At 50.1% G+C, this 10,629-nt stretch overlaps 2 non-coding genes across 2 annotated transcripts; one reads left to right on the forward strand and one right to left on the reverse strand.

Moving 5' to 3' along the window:
• Positions 1–5,029: 5,029 nt before the first annotated feature.
• On the forward strand, positions 5,030–5,102 carry TRNAK-UUU (transfer RNA lysine (anticodon UUU)). Its single transcript has one exon. It is a non-coding gene; the product is annotated as a tRNA-Lys (tRNA).
• Positions 5,103–9,529: 4,427 nt separating this feature from the next.
• Positions 9,530–9,602, reverse strand: TRNAK-UUU (transfer RNA lysine (anticodon UUU)). The gene has a single exon. It is a non-coding gene; the product is annotated as a tRNA-Lys (tRNA).
• Positions 9,603–10,629: the final 1,027 nt, after the last annotated feature.

A 10,629-nucleotide genomic window follows, 5' to 3' on the forward strand; every position in this document is an offset into this window, starting at 1 on the left:
GTGGCCCAAAAGCCCCAAAACGTCAAGCGGCCAGCGATAAGCAGCGCTGTCCAAGCGTGTTACACGTGTATTAAATTGGACAACGTTTTTCATTATAAGAGAGTTAATCGAGACGATGGGAGGAAGACGTCCCAAAGTGGAAGAGTGCGAGGGAAGACGCAGAAAGAGACCGATTCGGAAGCGGGTCTGTGTCTCACGTTCACCAAGCAGCATTGACCAACGTGGTGAAGTATGGTCAAACAAAACCCAGACGACTGACACGGCGTGTGGGCTCCTTCATAAAGCAGTGGATTTACAGAGGGCTGCGCGTTATTCTTTATTTTCTATCCAAAATAAAAACGGGAATGTGTCTGTGTGTGTGCGTGCGTTGTCTGTCATGTGCGCAACACCCGTGTGGAGAGCCTTTTGGCGTCCTCTGGTCTAACACCGTTTTAGACGAGGCTCAAGAGAAAGCTGTCTCTGGTGTGGACCAATCAGTTTCAAGAACAATGCATGTATTATCAGAGCATGTTTTTTGTTTGCATTCTGAACATAAGCATTGTGGTTAATGCAGACATGATTCCTCGTAAAAGGTTTCAGTTTGGTGTTTTAACAACTTAACACAGCTGTTTTGTTGCCAGAAAAAAGGGGAGAAATCTATTATCGTAGTGTAGTGGTTAGCGCGCTGCGCTACGAACCCGGCAACCCGAGTTCGATTCCCGCTCACGGCCACCAACACCGGTGTAAAATTGAGAACTGCATAAACCCCTTCGTCAATGCGTTCATCACAAGATCGCTCTTTTATGCGATACCCACACCATGCTCCCTATGTCTGCCTGGAAATATTCCACGTGCTACAATGCTGCTGTTGATATTCTCTTACAAAGCGCTCGGAATTTTCCACAACTTACTTTTTTTTGTTATTTGCAGCTCAGATTATGTTGGGGGGAGGGGGGTTTATTTTTTCGGTGTGGAAAAAATGGAAAGATAATTTTAGAGAGACCTCTTTCCTCGCCTCCGCTTAGCGACAAATCGCCGCTCGCACGCCCACGGTGACCCGCGGCCAACCCCCTGCCTGTCCCTCGTTGTGAACCCGCAAATTGGAAGTCAAAATGTTTTGAGAATGATCAGGCAGAGATTTCTGAACGTTAAGCAACTTCTCACGCAAAGGTCGTGTGTTCCAACTAGATTAGCGCATGCCATATTTCCATAAAAATTAAACAAATAACTTATTATAATAAAATGTATTATACGCAGCAGTGTACGAAGGAATTTTAATCTTTCTTTTATCATTATTATGATAAGGTTTAAATGTTTTATTCACGAAAGCCTAACTTAGCCTCATGACTACTGTTGTTGTAATCTTTAGAGATGTATAGAGCCTCAATAATATTGTTATCTACGTCAGGACAATTTTGGTAGATAATTGCAACTCGAATGAGGATAAGCTGCGAGTTCTTTTCCAGATCCTTCAAGCCGAGCTAGCACGGAGTCCGTACAATTACAGCTGATTTTCCAAACCGTGCTACGCTGGCCTCACAAGGCATCTGAATCTGGCTAGGGGCCAAGCAGGGCCAGGCGTGGGGTACACTGTGAGCACACCGCCGCGTCTAATTGCAAATCGTTTCGTTCGCTGCACGTGACATCAGCGGCTCGGCTCGGCTTCTGCAGTGGAAAAAAACACCTGGCCCCTGCTAAAAACGCAGTAGAGATGTCTTAGCAAGGTCCCAATGTGGCTTGGTTGTGTCGTGCAAAAGAAAGAGTGAATAATATTACACGTATGAGAAGTCTTGGTGGTGGTGACATGGCCTAGCGCTAACGCGTTAGATGTTTGCTGCAAAGGTTATAGGTTGGAATCTGTAAGGCCACCCTGGTCATTACTAAAGATTCACGGACGTCACTCTGAATGAGTAGGCCATATATGCCGGCATCACGGTCCAAGTTTTCCAAAACCTTTAAAACGAATTCCCACGAATGACCAGGTTGGGGTTACACAGAGCAGCGTGACCCCTCCTGGGGAACTACTGCAGTGAGGAGCAAAACGCCTTTGTACTCTAAGAATAGCGCGAATACCAACAGTGCTAAACGATTATTCACATCACCTTCGTCACCCGACTTGTGTGTGTTAGGGCCTGGCTACTCGGATCACCGCCGCCACTGTCACCTACACGCGCCTGTGACGGAATGTTTTGTTTGACGCCGTTTTTTTCTATTTTGTATTTAAGCACCGTAGATTGTACCGCTTGCAGCGAGGGTCGGCGTGGGTTTCATGCCAATGATTTGTTATTTTTGTTAGTTGGCACATTCCGACCCTGCATTGTCCCGTGACCGCCACCACTGCCAACGCTCTGGGGACCGTTGCCGTACGTGTAACAGAGCCGCTCGGTTCAATCGGAACTTACGCAGCTGAAATAATATAAATAATATAAAAATCTCTGTTTAACTCAACGAGTGTCCACGTAACTCTACGAGTCTCTATGCAACTCCTAGCGTCTCTGTACATCTCTCTAGATCTCCATTGAACTCTGCGGGTCTCTGTGCAGCTCTTAGGCGTATCTGTACAACTCTCTAGATCTCCATTGAACTCTGCGGGTCTCTGTGCAGCTCTTAGGCGTATCTGTACAACTCTCTAGATCTCCATTGAACTTTGCGGGTCTCTGTGCAGCTCTTAGGCGTATCTGTAGAACTCTCTAGATCTCCATTGAACTCTGCGGGTCTCTGTGCAGCTCTTAGGCGTATCTGTAGAACTCTCTAGATCTCCATTGAACTCTGCGGGTCTCTGTGCAGCTCTTAGGCGTATCTGTAGAACTCTCTAGATCTCCATTGAACTCTGCGGGTCTCTATGCAACTCTGCGGGTCTCTGTGTATCTCCACGTGACTGACGCCGCCACTCCTTGGGGCTGTGTCCAGTCCGCGTGACGCGGCCGCTGGCCTCACCGAGACCCTGAGCATCGTCTCGGGGCGCGTAGGTGGCGGTGGTGGTGGCGGTGGCAGTGGTGGTGGTGGCGGTGGCGGTGGTGGTTGTGGTGGCGGTGGTGGTGATGGCGGTGGCGGTGGTGGTTGTGGTGGCGGTGGTGGCGGTGGTGGCGGTGGTGGTGGTGGTGGTGGCGGTGGTGGTTGTGGTGGCGGTGGTGGTGGCGGTGGTGGCGGTGGTGTCGGTAGCGGTGGTGGTGATTGTGGTGGTGGTTGTGGTGGTTGTGGTAGCGGCGGTGGTGGCGGTGGTGTCGGTAGCGGTGGTGGTGGTGGCGGTGTCGGTGGTGGTGGTGGCGGCGGCGGTGGCGGTGGTGGTGTCGGCAGCGGTGGTGGTGGTGGTGGTGGTGGTGTGCGTGACCGTCCGGACATGCGGGCGCGCGACGTTATCTCTGCGGGGTGTTCGCTCGAGGCCTCTGGGCGGCTTCTCTTTGATTCCTCTCGAGAGGGGAACGAGCCCCGACGCATTGACGCAGCCGCTGCGCTGGGGACTTCCCGCGGTCCGCCCGTGACCCGCACGTCCGCGCTACCGCGAACAATGCCTGACCCCCCCCCCAGCCCCTCTCCCAACACTACCCCCCACACCCCCCCCCCTGCTTCTCGCCTTTATGTTTGAGAGGAAGACAACGGGAGGTTGTCTACGTGTGTTTTGACATTGCGGCGCGAGCAGCGACGCATTGTTGGATTGGTTTGTTCTCCTTCAGCTTCCTGGCAATTCCGCACGAAGCCATTTACTCGCCGGGGTTAGGGTAAAACAACATATACAAGGTCACTTTATAAATATATAACATAAGGTCAGGTTTATAAATACATTTTAAATATATATGTGTGTGTGTGCGCACGTGTGTTTCTTTTCAGCATGTGTTTTTTTTTCAGCTGCCGAAACGGAAATTTCCTGCTCAAACGAGGAATGAGGCATTGATGCTCACATCTCTCGTTTACAGCCCTGGGCAAGTGGTGGAAAATCGGCATTCCTGTGGCGGGGGCGAGTCTGATTATAGGACAACCGTCGTTGACTTTCTCACAAAGCGGTATTTATTGTATCGACCCCGGAGTCAACACCCCGACCAGGAGTTGAACTCCGCGAACGTCAGATTGCCTGCCGCTCGCTCTGCCTGCCGCTGATGCTTAAAAGCGTGTACGGCTATATTTGAAAAGTGCAAATTGTTCCGGTTGTTGAAACGTGTCGTACTTTGCGCCGCGGTAAATCCCAAAGCCGATTCTCTCAATGCGCTCTTAAAATGTTGCGGACAAAGTCTCCTAAAACCAGTGGAGCTGTTTTGGGAACAAACCGATGACTCAAGGGAAACGCCCAAAGATGCAGGCGACCTCCATTCACACTGGCGGTCAATTCACGAATTCAGGCTGAGAATGTTGAGACTGGCCAAGCATGAAGACATCAACGGCAGTTCGCACCGTGTTCCGATTGCCTGAGAAGAAACACATTCAGACGGCCTGGCAATGCAGGCACTGATTGAAAACTATGGCAGTTTGGAGACTGCCTGAGAATCCACTTCATGGTCGGTTACGCGGTTCAAAAACTGATACCTTTATACAAGGGATCATGTTTGCAATAACCACAGCACAAGCAGTCAAAATGCAAACAAAAATAAACAACTCTGATAATGATAATGATATGCACTGTCCTTGAAGTTGATTGGTCCACACCCGAGACAGCTTTTCTTAGAGCCTAGTCTCCATTGGTGTTGGACCAGATGACGCCAAAAGGCGTACAACTCAAAGACAGCGCACTATCAGAGTATTGAGAGCTCGGGGTAAGCATTTACACTATGAGACATCTCCTTCACCAGTGGCAAAATATAGTAGTAGGGTTTTACCCTTTCAACTGGTACAAAACTGATACCATTATACAAAGGTATCAGTTTTTATTATACAAAGGTATCAGTTTTTGTACCAGTTGAAAGGGTAAAAACCTATTACTATATTTTGCCACTGGTAAAGGAGATGTATCATAGTGTTACGCGGTCCCTAAACAGTTTGAAGGATTTCGGGTGATTTATTTTCACAGCTGCCCGATGCGCTGCGGGTTGTACCGCGTGGTGTCTCAAACAATGCAAGAGCCCGGATAGCTCAGTCGGTAGAGCATCAGACTTTTAATCTGAGGGTCCAGGGTTCAAGTCCCTGTTTGGGCGTCAATATTTTGGATTTTAAAAACAACACGCGGTAACAATCCGAAAGCACATGGGGGGAACTATGCAACACAACCGCGACAACCTACGCAGTGGCATGATTTGTATTTAATAGTTTTCTTACCATTGCTCAAATAAATATTGCACAACACTCATCTCCATCCGTGGTGCTGAAGCAGTGGTGATGTTTCCACGTTTCCACGACAGGGTTCAGTCCAAACGTGACACAAACACCGTTCACGCTCCATCAATTACAGCTCATCAGAGAGTACTCAGTTTACCGACCTGGGAGATGATGATGATGATGATGGATTGAGTGCATCCCCCCCCCCCCCCCCCAATGCACACTCACTCGATGCCTCGCGCGATTACGACTTCGTTATACGCGCATTTGGGGTTTGTTTACGGTGGCGGGTTGAGTCTGCTTGGAACCAAAATGTTTTCGCTATGGAAGGATGTTGGAAAGTCGCATGCAGGGTGAGATAAGGTCTCTGCTGAATGGGGAGGTGGGAGGGGGGAGATTTCGCCAATGAATGAGGCCACGGGGCGCAGCAGAGGAGGAGTGGGGGCGAGTGAGCGGAGCCTTTATAGGGGAATGAGTGCGAGTATCAGGAACGTTACGATGCACATTTTTGCTTTTCATTCGCAGACGGTTGCCCGAAAAAGGCGCAGCTCTGCAAGTCCCCAAAGTTTACCCCCGACACCGCACGGCAACCAGCCTTGTATCCCTTTGCACAACAGACACAAATCCAAACCCAGATCGATGCCTCGCACGCCTCCCGGTGTTCGCGCAGCCAGCAGGGGCAGAGCCACGCGCAATTTGCCTCCCCCCGCTGCACGAAATGCAGCGACGACGCTACTCGGCGTCGCTTCTTGTACCGACAATTGGCGAGCGCTCGATCGTGAGCTGGGGGGGGGGGGGCACGGCCGTCTGCTGCACTCACAAAGTGAGCGCTTCAACTGCAACAGGGAGTTGCAGTAATTTTAGCTGTGACGGTCCCACCTGTTGACGGAGACTTGTGTTGCCTCCGAAACGTCGTGATTTTTATTATTTTTTTATTATTTTATTTCTATTATTACTTTTATTAATTTAATTTCATTTTTTACCTACGTGATTTTACCGAAAAAACTAAGAGTATGCAACAGGGAGATCGGAGGCGTCGCTTGTGGTCACGCAGCGCCGGCAGGGTGCACGCAGTGGTCACACTTTGCGCCTCGCAGCAACACGGGCCCACGTTCGTTTCCGGACTCGGGCACTTTTTTTTATTGCGTGGAGTTTGAGTTTGCACGTTACCCGCTACCCACCCACCCACTCACCCTGTCCCGCATGTGTTCTCAAGTCCCCTTGCATTGTTAAACAAGAATAAATGCAATGGAAGTGATATTGGCCAAATATCCCATGCACATTACTAGCTCAATGGGGATCGCGCACAGCAGCAGAAGCAGCAACATCGTCGCCCCCTCCTCCCTCCCACTGAGAAAAGGTGACAGGACCCTCCTAAACAACGAGGGCTTGGGACCCGGTGAGGCTTTGTAAGCGCAGAGATAATCATTACAATAATTATGATGATGAAATAATGGAAAGGCCTTGTCGAGGGTTGAACACGTTCACGGTGCCAATGAAATGCCTTTAAACTATTTATTTTATTTTAGCAGGTTCGGTCCACTGAGCTATGCAGCTATTTTACTGGTAGGAACCTCCTGGTGACACCAGCCCACAGGGGATTGTTGTGTCCGTCCGTCCGTCGTGCAGGGAGGGGCTGGGTCGGGAGGGAGGGGCTGGGTGGGGAGAGAGGGAGGCTTGGTGAGGAGGGGCTGGTCACCCCGTGGTGCCCTTATAAAACTCAACGTTTAACCTACTCACACTCGGCTTGTGCCCGCCCTCACATTCGGGCATATTTGCGGAATACACCACGCCGCCGTTGACCCTGGCCATTGACCGAGCAACCCAACGTTCCTACCAGCTCCCTCCGCAGCAGGAATGTGTTTCAGAAGCGACCTGCCCATCACAAGTGACAGCTCAACGAAGTGGCTTGTCACGTGGAGATGTTCAGCAGCCAAATACTCTAAACGCGTGTTTCTCAATGTGGAGGGGAAACCCCGCAGGACCCGCGGGGAGAGAGACATGCGGTCTCCAAATATGCAGGCGTCGTCAGGGTCGGGGATCGAACTCACGACCTCCGTGTTCGTTGGCAGAAGGATGGGACAGGCAGCAGCGCCCTAACGAGTCTGGGATGAATGCCGCGTTCTGTACACCGATACAAGGAGGTGGTAGAAGACGGTTCGTGCAGAAACACGCTTTCAGATTAATTATATTTTTTGGTCTGCGTTAAATTTCGACGTGTTAAGCCACTTCGTTGAGATATCATTTGTGGCGAAGTCGCTTCTGAAAGAGTAGCTACCAACTCATTGGGCTTTACGGATAAAATAAAACATAGTTTCGTTTTATTAGCATTTACATTAAGTCTTTTGCATATCTTTCATACACTTTTCACTCCCATCCTGTTTGTTTGTATTGTTTGTTGTTGTTGGCGAGTTTGACGGCTTTGGACTTGCACTCCTATCGTGATTTTGTTTGTATTGTTTGACTGAACACAAAGAAGCCGTTCCAAAGGGATGGGCTTTCAATCTGCAAGGCGGTGTGTGCACGATGGTCGGGGGAGTTCCTCACTCCACGCCTGTGCAATTGCCGCGTAGCTTCGTGGTTTGAATGCATCAGGCTGGCTGCCCTAGCTTTGCGGGCTTTATCTGGTAAGATGAAACATAGTTATAGTTTTATTTGTAGATTTTGTTTCGCGATTTGTTTACGTTTCCTATACTTTGCACTCCGATCGTGTTTTTGTATTGTTTGTCGTTGTGACGTTCCGACCTGGATATCTGCACAAAACAAAAACAACAGCATCCTAGCTCCAATATAAATACGTAATCTGATTCTGATAACACCGCGGGTGCATACACGCCGTCTGCTTCACAGTGGACGTTAAAGATCTCGCGACGTCGTTCGGAGAAGAGCAGGCCATTGTGTGCCGGACGCCGCGGTTAGAATTTGCCACACTTGAAGAAATAAATCAGTTCTCCGTGACGATCGTCCGTCTGGCGCGCAGGTGAACGCTCGTCTCCCGCGCTTGCGTTCGAGCGCTCGGTTGGAGTGGAGTGGGTCCCGTGGGTGCTCGTGGGGGTAGTGGAGAAGGCCCCAGTCGGGGGCTCCAACAAGCGACGGTTGTTTTGATTGTTTTGGGTTTCGCCAGGTCGGGCACCTGTTTAGAACTCGGAACGCAAACGACGACGATCCGTCACGGGCCGAGATAAACAAGCGAGTCGCCTCCTTGTATTGACATTGAACTGAGATGCTCTCTCTGTTTCCGTCTAACCCTGTGTGTGTGTGTGTTTACGATCTCGCGTGTCTGGGACGAGCGCAGAGCCGTGACAACGCGGAGCGGACGAGCTGCGCGCCGTGCTGGTATTGAGGTGGCGTCTTGCACCGGGCGTTTGTTGATGGCACGTTCCCTTGCTTCGCGCAGAGATATGTCGGCGGCGAGGAGCGTTATCGTCAAAAGGGAATTAGAGGCACCGATCATATCCACGAAACATTTCGCCGAGGAATGTTTACGCATTTATTAAAAAGCAAAAAAAAAACACGCAGAGCCCTCGCTTGAAACGTCTCAATGCCGCTGGGGTTTAATTCTCAACTTGCCTCTGTTTCATTGGTGAGCGGGCTGTATTTGTGCTAATGTCACCCGAACCGACGAGTGGCCGGGTCGAACTCCCTGGTGTGATGATCTGGGCCGTGCCGCGCGTTGTTCGGCACGATGTCTGACGTTCCGCTCCACGTGTCGGGAGCTTCCTCAGGCACCGAAGTGAGCGATGATTTTGTAGCGGTGCCAGCTCGCGGCCGCTGTTGATGCAGCCCGGGCGATACTGTTGGATTGCTTCATTTAGGAGGAAAGTGGAGTACCCAGAGAAAGTGCATCACATGTGCGCACGAGGTGGGCACATTTGACTGCAATTGTAAAACAATAATCGCACAGATGTGCCTCGAAGCAACTTCGTGATGGCGCGAAACAACGTCTCAGCTCTGGCTTGTGCATTACTCAAAACTCACAGAGGGAAATGCACTCAACCCATCATCATTATTCTCTCCTCGGTCGGTCAAATCAGTACTCTCTGGTGAACTCTAAACGATGTAACGTCAATAGTGTTTGTATTACTGGCGGACTGGTCCCTGTGATTACATGAAAGCGACAATGTCACCACTACCGCAGCACCACGGATGGATATGAATGTTGTGCAATATTTATTTTAGCAACAAGCTGAAAACAATTAAAGGCAAATTATGCGACTGCGTCGGGTTGTCGCGGATGTACCGCTTAAGTTCCCCGATGTGTTTTTGGGTTGTTACCGCGTGTTGTTTTTTTAAACCAAAATATTGACGCCCGAACAGGGACTTGAACCCTGGACCCTCAGATTAAAAGTCTGATGCTCTACCGACTGAGCTATCCGGGCTCTTGCGTTGTCTGAGACACCACGCGGTACAACTCGCAGCGCATCGGGCAGCTGTGAAAGCAAATCACCCGAAATCCTTCAAACTGTTTAGGGACCGCGTATCGTTCGCGGAGACCGACCATGAAGTGGATTCTCAGGCAGTCTCCGAACTGCCATAGTTTTCAATCAGTGCCTGCATTGCCAGGCCGTCTGAATGTGTTTCTTCTCAGGCAATCGGAACACGGTGCGAACTGCCGTTGATTGCCTTCATGCTTGGCCAGTCTGAATTCTCCGTATGAATTCGTGAATTGACCGCCAGTGTGAATGGAGGCCGCCTGAATATTTTGACGTTTTCCCTTGAGTCGTTGGTTTGTTCCCAAACAACCCGACGGATTTTATGAGATTTGTCTGAAATATTTTAAGAGCGCATTGGGAGAAGTGGCTTTTTGATGCATTCACAGCGCTAAGCATAACACATTGTAACAACCTTAACAATACTCGTTGGTTCTTTCGGTAACAATTTGCACTTTTCAAATATAGACATAAACACTTTTTAGTATAAGCGGAAAAGCGATCGGCAATGCACGCTCGTGTGCGTGTTTCAGCTCTTCACAGGGCTCCGCGCACCGGCCAAAGGCCTCCTGCTCTTTGGGCCGCCAGGAAACGGCAAAACGATGCTGGCGAGCCGTTGAAATCATGGTTGGTGGCTGACTCAGCCCATCATCCTTCTGTGGTCAATAAAATAAATACCACTTTGTGGGGAAGTCAACAGTGGTTGTCCTATGGGCAGTTTTCTCCCCTATCATAGGAATGTGTAGTTTCCACCAGTGGCTGGCGGCTGTAAACAGGACAAGACGGTCTACCCACGCTGAGTCAGTCATCGGAGATATTTCACCCCGCTTCACTGCGGTGGTCAATTAAAGTTTAGTGAAGAGTGGGGGGCCACGGATTGGTTCAAATAACACTGGTTGTGTGTTAGCTGTGGCTGGAATCTCGGGGTGCACTGCCGTGATGGTGGATAGGGGTGCGTGGGACAGAGTGGCCGAGC

The sequence above is a fragment of the Lampetra planeri genome, chromosome 23 (assembly GCF_965212315.1).
Source record: "Lampetra planeri chromosome 23, kcLamPlan1.2.h2, whole genome shotgun sequence".
Classification (NCBI taxonomy): domain Eukaryota; kingdom Metazoa; phylum Chordata; class Hyperoartia; order Petromyzontiformes; family Petromyzontidae; genus Lampetra; species Lampetra planeri.